At 42.6% G+C, this 14,649-nt stretch overlaps 7 non-coding genes across 7 annotated transcripts; 3 read left to right on the top strand and 4 right to left on the bottom strand.

The window, feature by feature from the left end:
* Nucleotides 1-2,143: 2,143 nt before the first annotated feature.
* TRNAT-AGU (transfer RNA threonine (anticodon AGU)) lies at nucleotides 2,144-2,217 on the bottom strand. The gene has a single exon. It is a non-coding gene; the product is annotated as a tRNA-Thr (tRNA).
* Nucleotides 2,218-5,056: 2,839 nt separating this feature from the next.
* On the top strand, nucleotides 5,057-5,138 carry TRNAS-GCU (transfer RNA serine (anticodon GCU)). Its single transcript has one exon. It is a non-coding gene; the product is annotated as a tRNA-Ser (tRNA).
* Nucleotides 5,139-10,368: 5,230 nt separating this feature from the next.
* Nucleotides 10,369-10,450, top strand: TRNAS-GCU (transfer RNA serine (anticodon GCU)). The gene has a single exon. It is a non-coding gene; the product is annotated as a tRNA-Ser (tRNA).
* Nucleotides 10,451-11,926: 1,476 nt separating this feature from the next.
* On the bottom strand, nucleotides 11,927-12,000 carry TRNAT-AGU (transfer RNA threonine (anticodon AGU)). The gene has a single exon. It is a non-coding gene; the product is annotated as a tRNA-Thr (tRNA).
* Nucleotides 12,001-12,608: 608 nt separating this feature from the next.
* TRNAS-GCU (transfer RNA serine (anticodon GCU)) lies at nucleotides 12,609-12,690 on the top strand. Its single transcript has one exon. It is a non-coding gene; the product is annotated as a tRNA-Ser (tRNA).
* A 356-nt stretch (nucleotides 12,691-13,046) lies between these two features.
* On the bottom strand, nucleotides 13,047-13,120 carry TRNAT-AGU (transfer RNA threonine (anticodon AGU)). Its single transcript has one exon. It is a non-coding gene; the product is annotated as a tRNA-Thr (tRNA).
* A 1,046-nt stretch (nucleotides 13,121-14,166) lies between these two features.
* On the bottom strand, nucleotides 14,167-14,240 carry TRNAT-AGU (transfer RNA threonine (anticodon AGU)). Its single transcript has one exon. It is a non-coding gene; the product is annotated as a tRNA-Thr (tRNA).
* Between the last annotated feature and the right edge of the window lie 409 nt (nucleotides 14,241-14,649).

Here is a 14,649-nt window from a genome sequence, read left to right on the forward strand (position 1 = left end):
GATTACATGGGATCTTATACCCTTTGGTCTCATCACTAGGAATGGGTGATGGGCTCATTGGCTCAAATTCACCGCATAACCATATATGGAAAGTCCGGATTTCCGGCCTGAGACAGTGAAAGTTCAGATGCATAGTTGAACGGTCTTCATCTAGATATGGCGCTTCTGGGAAAACGGCCAAGTACACGGCCTTGTGTCTGGTTCTTCTTTGCCGTGTTTAAAATACATTTTGTCTTCGCCTTGCAAGGCCTTTGGAATATCTGATGTAAGGCGACATATAAGTTTTTCTCATTTTAACTTTGAATAGAACTTGCATACAGGTATAAAAGCATAAAAAACATTTGGCAATATATACATATACATATACATATACCCTCACAAACCCACATACCTGCTGAGCCAATGTCTGATGTACGGCGCTGTTGCATGTGGAAAGAAAATGAAGCCTAAGAATCATCACGACTGTTTTCCAAATGTGGGTTCGGTAAGGGTACTTTTGTTGATGGGGTGGCCGAGTGGTTAAGGCGATGGACTGCTAATCCATTGTGCTCTGCACGCATGGGTTTGAATCCCATCCTCGTCGTATGCTTCCAATTTGGAAAATTCTCTATGCTCAGCGCAAGCAATGCCCCGAGGAAGAAAATTTACCATCACCGTTCAAGAAGGATGCTATTGAAGCTTCTAAACATATTTACAAGCATTATATAGCGTATCAGTCAGGCAATAGTGAATCCGCACCTCTAATTTATCGTGCCTTATGCCATCCTACATTTTGCAAAACATTGCAACCATCTACTTGTTAAAACTAAACCAGAGCTGACTCTTTGCCACTCGGGTGGAGTATTCTAGGGATGTGGGACGAGCATCTTTAATGTCATTGGCTAGTGAACATCTCCCTTTTGGAAAAAAAAGCTGATTATTGAGCAGAATAAGAGAACAAGGCACTATTATTATTGAGCTGAGAGTTGAACTCAGGTTCTCCTGTTTACTAGACAGGCGCTTTAACCAACTAAGCCACAGCACCCATGAGCAAACCTGTGGCAAACCTGTGGAAAACCTGTGGAAAACCAGAAAGATGGCAAGGATGATCCAGGAGAAGAATTTTTAAATGTAGGATGATTTTGTGGAGTGGTTCTAAGTTTTGCTATTTGTCACAGAGATGGCAAATTATGTGTGAACAGATCCTATGCAGCATGTAGTTTCAGGTGGCTTCCACTATAAAACAGCAAGGCAGTCGAATCCCGTCCCATACTTGGCAGCAGCATGCAGCTCTCTGTCATTTTGCATTGTGACAATTCTAAATGAAATCGGCTTGGGACGATCCTTTTTGGAAAAGACATGGATAATTTGTCAGTGTGCAGCGAAAGTTGGAATGGCATCAAGTGCTGGGAATTTTCTGGTTCCATAGGTATGTAATCCATGCATTTGCCTTGCATGAATTGTGGCCTGTTTTACTTTAAAAGTTAGAAAGAAGACAGAATTGACAGATTTAGGGAATGCTAGGGGAAAGGCCAACATAAATGAGAAGCAGAGAGGACTGAATGTTTAGTATTTATGCCATTAGCATGGGTCATCATGTTGGATGTAAAACAAGACCTGCTGAGCCAATGTCTGATGTACGGCGCTGCTGCATGTGGAAAGAAAATGAAGTCTAAGAATGATCACGACTGTTTTCCAAATGTGGGTTCGGTAAAGGTACTTTGTTGACGGGGTGGCCGAGTGGTTAAGGCGATGGACTGCTAATCCATTGTGATTTGTACGCATGGGTTGGAATCCCATCCTCGTCGTATGCTTTCATTTGGGAAAATTCTCTATGCTCAGCGCAAGAAATGCCCCGAGGAAGAAAATTTACCATCACCGTTCAAGAAGGATGCTATTGAAGCTTCTAAACATATTTACAAGCATTATATAGCGTATCAGTGAGGCAATAGTGAATCCGCACCTCTAATTTATCGTGCCTTATGCCATCCTACATTTTGCAAAACATTGCAACCATCTACTTGTTAAAACTAAACCAGAGCTGACTCTTTGCCACTCGGGTGGAGTATTCTAGGGATGTGGGACGAGCATCTTTAATGTCATTGGCTAGTGAACATCTCCCTTTTGGAAAAAAAAGCTGATTATTGAGCAGAATAAGAGAACAAGGCACTGCTGAGAGTTGAACTCAGGATCTCCTGTTTACTAGACAGGCGCTTTAACCAACTAAGCCACAGCGCCCATGAGCAAAACTGTGGAAAACCAGAAAGATGGCAAGGATGATCCAGGAGAAGAATTTTTAAATGTAGGATGATTTTGTGGAGTGGTTCTAAGTTTTGCTATTTGTCACAGAGATGGCAAATTATGTGTGAACAGATCCTATGCAGCATGTAGTTTCAGGTGGCTTCCACTATAGAACAGCAAGGCAGTCGAATCCCGTCCCATACTTGGCAGCAGCATGCAGCTCTCTGTCATTTTACATCGTGACAATTCTAAATGAAATCGGCTTGGGACGATCCTTTTTGGAAAAGACATGGATAATTTGTCAGTGTGCAGCGAAAGTGTCAGGGTAATTCCAAGTACAGCACCAATCAGGCCCACCCCACTTGCCCCGCTGCCGGCAGTAAAGAAGAGACACCACACAGAGGTCTGGTATAGTTCCTCACACGGGGACATGACTGCGCACTTTATTAAAGATTACATGGGATCTTATACCCTTTGGTCTCATCACTAGGAATGGGTGATGGGCTCATTGGCTCAAATTCACTGCATAACCATATATGGAAAGTCCGGATTTCCGGCCTGAGACAGTGAAAGTTCAGATGCATAGTTGAACGGTCTTCATCTAGATATGGCGCTTCTGGGAAAACGGCCAAGTACACGGCCTTGTGTCTGGATCTTCTTTGCCGTGCTTAAAATACATTTTGTCTTCGCCTTGCAAGGCCTTTGGAATATCTGATGTAAGACGACATATAAGTTTTTCTCATTTCAACTTTGAATAGAACTTGCATACAGGTATAAAAGCATAAAAAACATTTGGCAATATATACATATATCCTCACAAAAGTTGGAATGGCATCAAGTGCTGGGAATTTTCTGTTCCATAGGTATGTAATCCATGCATTTGCCTTGCATGAATTGTGGCCTGTTTTACTTTAAAAGTTAGATAGAAGACAGAATTGACAGATTTAGGGAATGCTAGGGAAATGCCAACATAAATGAGAAGCAGAGAGGACTGAATGTTTGGTATTTATGCCATTAGCATGGGTCATCACGTTGGATGTAAAACAAGACCTGCTGAGCCAATGTCTGATGTACGGCGCTGTTGCATGTGGAAAGAAAATGAAGCCTAAGAATCATCACGACTGTTTTCCAAATGTGGGTTCGGTAAGGGCACTCTTGTTGTCGGGGTGGCCGAGTGGTTAAGGCGATGGAGTGCTAATCCATTGTGCTCTGCACGCATGGGTTCGAATCCCATCCTTGTCGTATGCTTCCATTTTGGAAAATTCTCTATGCTCAGCGCAAGCAATGCCCCGAGGAAGAAAATTTACCATCACCGTTCAAGAAGGATGCTATTGAAGCTTCTAAACATATTTACAAGCATTATATAGCGTATCAGTCAGGCAATAGTAAATCCTCTCCTCTAATTTATCGTGCCTAATGCCATCCTACATTTTTCAAAACATTGCAACCATCTACTTGTTAAAAGTAAACCAGAGCTGACTCTTTGCCACTCGGGTGGAGTATTCTAGGGATGTGGGACGAGCATCTTTAATGTCATTGGCTAGTGAACATCTCCCTTTTGGAAAAAAAAGCTGATTATTGAGCAGAATAAGAGAACAAGGCACTGCTGAGAGTTGAACTCAGGATCTCCTGTTTACTAGACAGGCACTTTAACCAACTAAGCCATAGCGCCCGAGAGCAAACCTGTCGAAAACAAGAAAGATGGCAAGGATGATCCAGGAGAAGAATTTTTAAATGTAGGATGATTTTGTGGAGTGGTTCTAAGTTTTGCTATTTGTCACAGAGATGGCAAATTATGTGTGAACAGATCCTATGCAGCATGTAGTTTCAGGTGGCTTCCACTATAGAGCAGCAAGTCAGTCAAATCCCGTCCCATACTTGGCAGCAGCATGCAGCTCTCTGTCATTTTGCATCATGACAATTCTAAATGAAATCGGCTTGGGACGATCCTTTTTGGAAAAGACATGGATAATTTGTCAGTGTGCAGCGAAAGTGTCAGGGTAATTCCAAGTACAGCACCAATCAGGCCCACCCCACTTGCCCCGCTGCTGGCAGTAAAGAAGAGACACCACACAGAGGTCTGGTATAGTTCCTCACACGGGGACATGACTGTGCACTTTATTACAGATTACATGGGATCTTATACCCTTTGGTCTCATCACTAGGAATGGGTGATGGGCTCATTGGCTCAAATTCACCGCATAACCATATATGGAAAGTCCGGATTTCCGGCCTGAGACAGTGAAAGTTCAGATGCATAGTTGAACGGTCTTCATCTAGATATGGCGCTTCTGGGAAAACGGCCAAGTACACGGCCTTGTGTCTGGATCTTCTTTGCCGTGCTTAAAATACATTTTGTCTTCGCCTTGCAAGGCCTTTGGAATATCTGATGTAAGGCGACATATAAGTTTTTCTCATTTTAACTTTGAATAGAACTTGCATACAGGTATAAAAGCATAAAAAACATTTGGCAATATATACATATACCCTCACAAAAGTTGGAATGGCATCAAGTGCTGGGAATTTTCTGGTTCCATAGGTATGTAATCCATGCATTTGCCTTGCATGAATTGTGGCCTGTTTTACTTTAAAAGTTAGATAGAAGACAGAATTGACAGATTTAGGGAATGCTAGGGAAATGCCAACATAAATGAGAAGCAGAGAGGACTGAATGTTTGGTATTTATGCCATTAGCATGGGTCATCACGTTGGATGTAAGACAAGACCTGCTGAGCCAATGTCTGATGTACGGCGCTGTTGCATGTGGAAAGAAAATGAAGCCTAAGAATCATCACAACTGTTTTCCAAATGTGGGTTCGGTAAAGGTACTTTTGTTGACGGGGTGGCCGAGTGGTTAAGGCGATGGACTGCTAATCCATTGTGCTCTGCACGCATGGGTTCGAATCCCATCCTCGTCGTATGCTTCCATTTTGGAAAATTCTCTATGCTCAGCGCAAGAAATGCCCCGAGGAAGAAAATTTACCATCACCGTTCTAGAAGGATGCTATTGAAGCTTCTAAACATATTTACAAGCTTTATATAGCGTATCAGTCAGGCAATAGTGAATCCGCACCTCTAATTTATCGTGCCTTATGCCATCCTACATTTTGCAAAACATTGCAACCATCTACTTGTTAAAACTAAACCAGAGCTGACTCTTTGCCACTCGGGTGGAGTATTCTAGGGATGTGGGACGAGCATCTTTAATGTCATTGGCTAGTGAACATCTCCCTTTTGGAAAAAAAAGCTGATTATTGAGCAGAATAAGAGAACAAGGCACTGCTGAGAGTTGAACTCAGGATCTCCTGTTTACTAGACAGGCGCTTTAACCAACCAAGCCACAGCACCCATGAGCAAACCTGTGGAAAACAAGAAAGATGGCAAGGATGATCCAGGAGAAGAATTTTTAAATGTAGGATGATTTTGTGGAGTGGTTCTAAGTTTTGCTATTTGTCACAGAGATGGCAAATTATGTGTGAACAGATCCTATGCAGCATGTAGTTTCAGGTGGCTTCCACTATAGAACAGCAAGGCAGTCGAATCCCGTCCCATACTTGGCAGCAGCATGCAGCTCTCTGTCATTTTGCATCGTGACAATTCTAAATGAAATCGGCTTGGGACGATCCTTTTTGGAAAAGACATGGATAATTTGTCAGTGTGCAGCGAAAGTGTCAGGGTAATTCCAAGTACAGCACCAATCAGGCCCACCCCACTTGCCCCGCTGCCGGCAGAAAAAAGGAGACACCACACAGAGGTCTGGTATAGTTCCTCACACGGGGACATGACTGCGCACTTTATTACAGATTACATGGGATCTTATACCCTTTGGTCTCATCACTAGGAATGGGTGATGGGCTCATTGGCTCAAATTCACTGCATAACCATATATGGAAAGTCCGGATTTCCGGCCTGAGACAGTGAAAGTTCAGATGCATAGTTGAACGGTCTTCATCTAGATATGGCTCTTCTGGGAAAACGGCCAAGTACACGGCCTTGTGTCTGGTTCTTCTTTGCCGTGTTTAAAATACATTTTGTCTTCGCCTTGCAAGGCCTTTGGAATATCTGATGTGAGGCGACATATAAGTTTTTCTCATTTTAACTTTGAATAGAACTTGCATACAGGTATAAAAGCATAAAAAACATTTGGCAATATATACATATACCCTCACAAAAGTTGGAATGGCATCAAGTGCTGGGAATTTTCTGGTTCCATAGGTATGTAATCCATGCATTTGCCTTGCATGAATTGTGGCCTGTTTTTCTTTAAAAGTTAGATAGAAGACAGAATTGACAGATTTAGGGAATGCTAGGGAAATGCCAACATAAATGAGAAGCAGAGAGGACTGAATGTTTAGTATTTATGCCATTAGCATGGGTCATCACGTTGGATGTAAAACAAGACCTGCTGAGCCAATGTCTGATGTACGGCGCTGTTGCATGTGGAAAGAAAATGAAGCCTAAGAATCATCACGACTGTTTTCCAAATGTGGGTTCGGTAAGGGCACTCTTGTTGTCGGGGTGGCCGAGTGGTTAAGGTGATGGAGTGCTAATCCATTGTGCTCTGCACGCATGGGTTCGAATCCCATCCTTGTCGTATGCTTCCATTTTGGAAAATTCTCTATGCTCAGCGCAAGCAATGCCCCGAGGAAGAAAATTTACCATCACCGTTCAAGAAGGATGCTATTGAAGCTTCTAAACATATTTACAAGCATTATATAGCGTATCAGTCAGGCAATAGTAAATCCTCTCCTCTAATTTATCGTGCCTAATGCCATCCTACATTTTTCAAAACATTGCAACCATCTACTTGTTAAAAGTAAACCAGAGCTGACTCTTTGCCACTCGGGTGGAGTATTCTAGGGATGTGGGACGAGCATCTTTAATGTCATTGGCTAGTGAACATCTCCCTTTTGGAAAAAAAAGCTGATTATTGAGCAGAATAAGAGAACAAGGCACTGCTGAGAGTTGAACTCAGGATCTCCTGTTTACTAGACAGGCGCTTTAACCAACTAAGCCATAGCGCCCGAGAGCAAACCTGTCGAAAACAAGAAAGATGGCAAGGATGATCCAGGAGAAGAATTTTTAAATGTAGGATGATTTTGTGGAGTGGTTCTAAGTTTTGCTATTTGTCACAGAGATGGCAAATTATGTGTGAACAGATCCTATGCAGCATGTAGTTTCAGGTGGCTTCCACTATAGAGCAGCAAGTCAGTCGAATCCCGTCCCATACTTGGCAGCAGCATGCAGCTCTCTGTCATTTTGCATCGTGACAATTCTAAATGAAATCGGCTTGGGACGATCCTTTTTGGAAAAGACATGGATAATTTGTCAGTGTGCAGCGAAAGTGTCAGGGTAATTCCAAGTACAGCACCAATCAGGCCCACCCCACTTGCCCCGCTGCTGGCAGTAAAGAAGAGACACCACACAGAGGTCTGGTATAGTTCCTCACACGGGGACATGACTGTGCACTTTATTACAGATTACATGGGATCTTATACCCTTTGGTCTCATCACTAGGAATGGGTGATGGGCTCATTGGCTCAAATTCACCGCATAACCATATATGGAAAGTCCGGATTTCCGGCCTGAGACAGTGAAAGTTCAGATGCATAGTTGAACGGTCTTCATCTAGATATGGCGCTTCTGGGAAAACGGCCAAGTACACGGCCTTGTGTCTGGATCTTCTTTGCCGTGCTTAAAATACATTTTGTCTTCGCCTTGCAAGGCCTTTGGAATATCTGATGTAAGGCGACATATAAGTTTTTCTCATTTTAACTTTGAATAGAACTTGCATACAGGTATAAAAGCATAAAAAACATTTGGCAATATATACATATACCCTCACAAAAGTTGGAATGGCATCAAGTGCTGGGAATTTTCTGGTTCCATAGGTATGTAATCCATGCATTTGCCTTGCATGAATTGTGGCCTGTTTTACTTTAAAAGTTAGATAGAAGACAGAATTGACAGATTTAGGGAATGCTAGGGAAATGCCAACATAAATGAGAAGCAGAGAGGACTGAATGTTTGGTATTTATGCCATTAGCATGGGTCATCACGTTGGATGTAAGACAAGACCTGCTGAGCCAATGTCTGATGTACGGCGCTGTTGCATGTGGAAAGAAAATGAAGCCTAAGAATCATCACAACTGTTTTCCAAATGTGGGTTCGGTAAAGGTACTTTTGTTGACGGGGTGGCCGAGTGGTTAAGGCGATGGACTGCTAATCCATTGTGCTCTGCACGCATGGGTTCGAATCCCATCCTCGTTGTATGATTCCTTTTTGGAAAATTCTCTATGCTCAGCGCAAGCAATGCCCCGAGGAAGAAAATTTACCATCACCGTTCAAGAAGGATGCTATTGAAGTCTTTAAACATATTTACAGGCATTATGTAGCGTATCAGTCAGGCAATAGTGAATCGGCACCTCTAATTTATCGTGCCTTATGCCATCCTACATTTTGCAAAACGTTGCAACCATCTACTTGTTAAAACTAAACCTGAGCTGACTCTTTGCCACTCGGGTGGAGTATTCTAGGGATGTGGGACGAGCATCTTTAATGTCATTGGCTAGTGAACATCTCCCTTTTGGAAAAAAAAGCTGATTATTAAGCAGAATTAGAGGACAAGGCACTGCTGAGAGTTGAACTCAGGATCTCCTGTTTACTAGACAGGCGTTTTAACCAACTAAGCCACAGCGCCCATGAGCAAACCTGTGGAAAACCAGAAAGATGGCAAGGATGATCCAGGAGAAGAATTTTTAAATGTAGGATGATTTTGTGGAGTGGTTCTAAGTTTTGCTATTTGTCACAGAGATGGCAAATTATGTGTGAACAGATCCTATGCAGCATGTAGTTTCAGGTGGCTTCCACTATAGAACAGCAGGGCAGTCGAATCCCATCCCATACTTGGTAGCAGCATGCAGCTCTCTGTCATTTTGCATCGTGACAATTCTAAATGAAATCGGCTTGGGACGATCCTTTTTGGAAAAGACATGGATAATTTGTCCATAGGTATGTAATCCATGCATTTGCCTTGCATGAATTGTGGCGTGTTTTACTTTAAAAGTTAGATAGAAGACAGAATTGACAGATTTAGGGAATGCTAGGGAAATGCCAACATAAATGAGAAGCAGAGAGGACTGAATGTTTAGTATTTATGCCATTAGCATGGGTCATCACGTTGGATGTAAAACAAGACCTGCTGAGCCAATGTCTGATGTACGGCGCTGCTGCATGTGCAAAGAAAATGAAGTCTAAGAATGATCACGACTGACTGCGGTGTCATGCGAGACTACTGGGGGGACATTCTTGTATTTATGGAATCTCACCTGGGGGCCCCGAGGATCATGCACCCTGGGGTTTGCCTCTTTGGGCTTGTTGGAGACCTACCAGTGGCAGCCGCAACCCGCACCTTATATAAGCTACTGTTTTTCTATGCTAAGAAGGTGATTTTGTTAAATTGGAAGCACCCTGGTAGGCCGACCAGAAACGCATGGATCCAGGTGGTGAACTCTGTGCTTCCAATGTATAAACTGACTTATATGGCAAGGGGATGTCCTGAGAAGTTTGACAAGGTTTGGGGGCACTGGATGAACTGTCCGGCAACAGCAGCAGAGATGCCTGTCTAGATACTGGGAATGGATATGGTGAGGGATACTCGCTTGAACCAATCTACTGTTTAGGCTAATTCTTTTTTTTTTTTTTTTTCTTTAAGAGTCGCGCAGGGTTGTTGTTTAAGGTGGGAGGGGAGGGGGGGGGGTTGTTCTATCTATTTGTTTGTCCCTTTTTTGGTTGTTTTGTCTTGTTTTTTCCTTCTTTTTTCTCCTGGTGTCTTGGGGCTCCAGACTAGGAGCCCTCCCTGGTTGGGTTTGTTCCATTATGAGTAGTTGATAAATGTGAAAATGAACAGCCAAGTATTATGTTTTACGAGAAATGCACACGAATATGCGAGACACTCAGTGTTTTCACTTTTGTCTTTTTTTTTTCAGTTCTCATGTACTGTAATGTATCAGCAAGGTGTGCATTCTTTATGATGTCTGCTGTTACTGTATATTTGTCTTTTGGCTAAATAAACGTTCCTTTAAAAAAAAAAAAAAAGAATGATCACGACTGTTTTCCAAATGTGGGTTCGGTAAGGGTACTTTTGTTGACGGGGTGGCCGAGTGGTTAAGGCGATGGACTGCTAATCCATTGCGCTCTGCACGCATGGGTTCGAATCCCATCCTCGTCGTATGCTTCCATTTTGGAAAATTCTCTATGCTCAGCGCAAGAAATGCCCCGAGGAAGAAAATTTACCATCACCGTTCAAGAAGGATGCTATTGAAGCTTCTAAACATATTTACAAGCATTATATAGCGTATCAGTCAGGCAATAGTGAATCGGCACCTCTAATTTATCGTGCCTTATGCCATCCTACATTTTGCAAAACGTTGCAACCATCTACTTGTTAAAACTAAACCTGAGCTGACTCTTTGCCACTCGGGTGGAGTATTCTAGGGATGTGGGACGAGCATCTTTAATGTCATTGGCTAGTGAACATCTCCCTTTTGGAAAAAAAAGCTGATTATTGAGCAGAATAAGAGAACAAGGCACTGCTGAGAGTTGAACTCAGGATCTCCTGTTTACTACACAGGCGCTTTAACCAACTAAGCCACAGCGCCCATGAGCAAAACTGTGGAAAACCAGAAAGATGGCAAGGATGATCCAGGAGAAGAATTTTTAAATGTAGGATGATTTTGAGGAGTGGTTCTAAGTTTTGCTATTTGTCACAGAGATGGCAAATTAAGTGTGAACAGATCCTATGCAGCATGTAGTTTCAGGTGGCTACCACTATAGAACAGCAAGGAAGTCGAGTCCCATCACATACTTGGCAGCAGCATGCAGTTCTCTGTCATTTTGCATCGTGACAATTCTAAATGAAATCGGCTTGGGACGATCCTTTTTGGAAAAGACATGGATAATTTCTCCATAGGTATGTAATCCATGCATTTGCCTTGCATGAATTGTGGCCTGTTTTACTTTAAAAGTTAGATAGAAGGCAGAATTGACAGATTTAGGGAATGCTAGGGAAATGCCAACATAAATGAGAAGCAGAGAGGACTGAATGTTTAGTATTTATGCCATTAGCATGGGTCATCACGTTGGATGTAAAACAAGACCTGCTGAGCCAATGTCTGATGTACGGCGCTGTTGCATGTGGAAAGAAAATGAAGCCTAAGAATCATCACGACTGTTTTCCAAATGTGGGTTCGGTAAAAGTACTTTTGTTGACGGGGTGGCCGAGTGGTTAAGGCGATGGACTGCTAATCCATTGTGCTCTGCAAGCATGGGTTCGAATCCCATTCTCGTCGTATGATTTCCTTTTGGAAAATTCTCTATGCTCAGCGCAAGCAATGCCCCGAGGAAGAAAATTTACCATCACCGTTCAAGAAGGATGCTATTGAAGTCTCTAAACATATTTACAGGCATTATGTAGCGTATCAGTCAGGCAATAGTGAATCGGCACCTCTAATTTATCGTGCCTTATGCCATCCTACATTTTGCAAAACATTGCAACCATCTACTTGTTAAAACTAAACCAGAGCTGACTCTTTGCCACTCGGGTGGAGTATTCTAGGGATGTGGGACGAGCATCTTTAATGTCATTGGCTAGTGAACATCTCCCTTTTGGAAAAAAGTGCTGATTATTGAGCAGAATAAGAGAACAAGGCACTGCTGAGAGTTGAACTCAGGATCTCCTGTTTACTAGACAGGCGCTTTAACCAACTAAGCCACAGTGCCCATGAGCAAAACTGTGGAAAACCAGAAAGATGGCAAGGATGATCCAGGAGAAGAATTTTTAAATGTAGGATGATTTTGAGGAGTGGTTCTAAGTTTTGCTATTTGTCACAGAGATGGCAAATTAAGTGTGAACAGATCCTATGCAGCATGTAGTTTCAGGTGGCTACCACTATAGAACAGCAAGGAAGTCGAGTCCCATCACATACTTGGCAGCAGCATGCAGTTCTCTGTCATTTTGCATCGTGACAATTCTAAATGAAATCGGCTTGGGACGATCCTTTTTGGAAAAGACATGGATAATTTCTCCATAGGTATGTAATCCATGCATTTGCCTTGCATGAATTGTGGCCTGTTTTACTTTAAAAGTTAGATAGAAGGCAGAATTGACAGATTTAGGGAATGCTAGGGAAATGCCAACATAAATGAGAAGCAGAGAGGACTGAATGTTTAGTATTTATGCCATTAGCATGGGTCATCACGTTGGATGTAAAACAAGACCTGCTGAGCCAATGTCTGATGTACGGCGCTGTTGCATGTGGAAAGAAAATGAAGCCTAAGAATCATCACGACTGTTTTCCAAATGTGGGTTCGGTAAAAGTACTTTTGTTGACGGGGTGGCCGAGTGGTTAAGGCGATGGACTGCTAATCCATTGTGCTCTGCACGCATGGGTTCGAATCCCATTCTCGTCGTATGATTTCCTTTTGGAAAATTCTCTATGCTCAGCGCAAGCAATGCCCCGAGGAAGAAAATTTACCATCACCGTTCAAGAAGGATGCTATTGAAGTCTCTAAACATATTTACAGGCATTATGTAGCGTATCAGTCAGGCAATAGTGAATCGGCACCTCTAATTTATCGTGCCTTATGCCATCCTACATTTTGCAAAACATTGCAACCATCTACTTGTTAAAACTAAACCAGAGCTGACTCTTTGCCACTCGGGTGGAGTATTCTAGGGATGTGGGACGAGCATCTTTAATGTCATTGGCTAGTGAACATCTCCCTTTTGGAAAAAAGTGCTGATTATTGAGCAGAATAAGAGAACAAGGCACTGCTGAGAGTTGAACTCAGGATCTCCTGTTTACTAGACAGGCGCTTTAACCAACTAAGCCACAGCGCCCATGAGCAAAACTGTGGAAAACCAGAAAGATGGCAAGGATGATCCAGGAGAAGAATTTTTAAATGTAGGATGATTTTGAGGAGTGGTTCTAAGTTTTGCTATTTGTCACAGAGATGGCAAATTAAGTGTGAACAGATCCTATGCAGCATGTAGTTTCAGGTGGCTACCACTATAGAACAGCAAGGAAGTCGAGTCCCATCACATACTTGGCAGCAGCATGCAGTTCTCTGTCATTTTGCATCGTGACAATTCTAAATGAAATCGGCTTGGGACGATCCTTTTTGGAAAAGACATGGATAATTTCTCCATAGGTATGTAATCCATGCATTTGCCTTGCATGAATTGTGGCCTGTTTTACTTTAAAAGTTAGATAGAAGGCAGAATTGACAGATTTAGGGAATGCTAGGGAAATGCCAACATAAATGAGAAGCAGAGAGGACTGAATGTTTAGTATTTATGCCATTAGCATGGGTCATCACGTTGGATGTAAAACAAGACCTGCTGAGCCAATGTCTGATGTACGGCGCTGTTGCATGTGGAAAGAAAATGAAGCCTAAGAATCATCACGACTGTTTTCCAAATGTGGGTTCGGTAAAAGTACTTTTGTTGACGGGGTGGCCGAGTGGTTAAGGCGATGGACTGCTAATCCATTGTGCTCTGCAAGCATGGGTTCGAATCCCATTCTCGTCGTATGATTTCCTTTTGGAAAATTCTCTATGCTCAGCGCAAGCAATGCCCCGAGGAAGAAAATTTACCATCACCGTTCAAGAAGGATGCTATTGAAGTCTCTAAACATATTTACAGGCATTATGTAGCGTATCAGTCAGGCAATAGTGAATCGGCACCTCTAATTTATCGTGCCTTATGCCATCCTACATTTTGCAAAACATTGCAACCATCTACTTGTTAAAACTAAACCAGAGCTGACTCTTTGCCACTCGGGTGGAGTATTCTAGGGATGTGGGACGAGCATCTTTAATGTCATTGGCTAGTGAACATCTCCCTTTTGGAAAAAAGAGCTGATTATTGAGCAGAATAAGAGAACAAGGCACTGCTGAGAGTTGAACTCAGGATCTCCTGTTTACTAGACAGGCGCTTTAACCAACTAAGCCACAGCGCCCAGGAGCAAAACTGTGGAAAACCAGAAAGATGGCAAGGATGATCCAGGAGAAGAATTTTTAAATGTAGGATGATTTTGAGGAGTGGTTCTAAGTTTTGCTATTTGTCACAGAGATGGCAAATTAAGTGTGAACAGATCCTATGCAGCATGTAGTTTCAGGTGGCTACCACTATAGAACAGCAAGGAAGTCGAGTCCCATCACATACTTGGCAGCAGCATGCAATTCTCTGTCATTTTGCATCGTGACAATTCTAAATGAAATCGGCTTGGGACGATCCTTTTTGGAAAAGACATGGATAATTTCTCCATAGGTATGTAATCCATGCATTTGCCTTGCATGAATTGTGGCCTGTTTTACTTTAAAAGTTAGATAGAAGGCAGAATTGACAGATTTAGGGAATGCTAGGGA

This window comes from Eleutherodactylus coqui, chromosome 11 (assembly GCF_035609145.1).
Source record: "Eleutherodactylus coqui strain aEleCoq1 chromosome 11, aEleCoq1.hap1, whole genome shotgun sequence".
Lineage (NCBI taxonomy): Eukaryota > Metazoa > Chordata > Amphibia > Anura > Eleutherodactylidae > Eleutherodactylus > Eleutherodactylus coqui.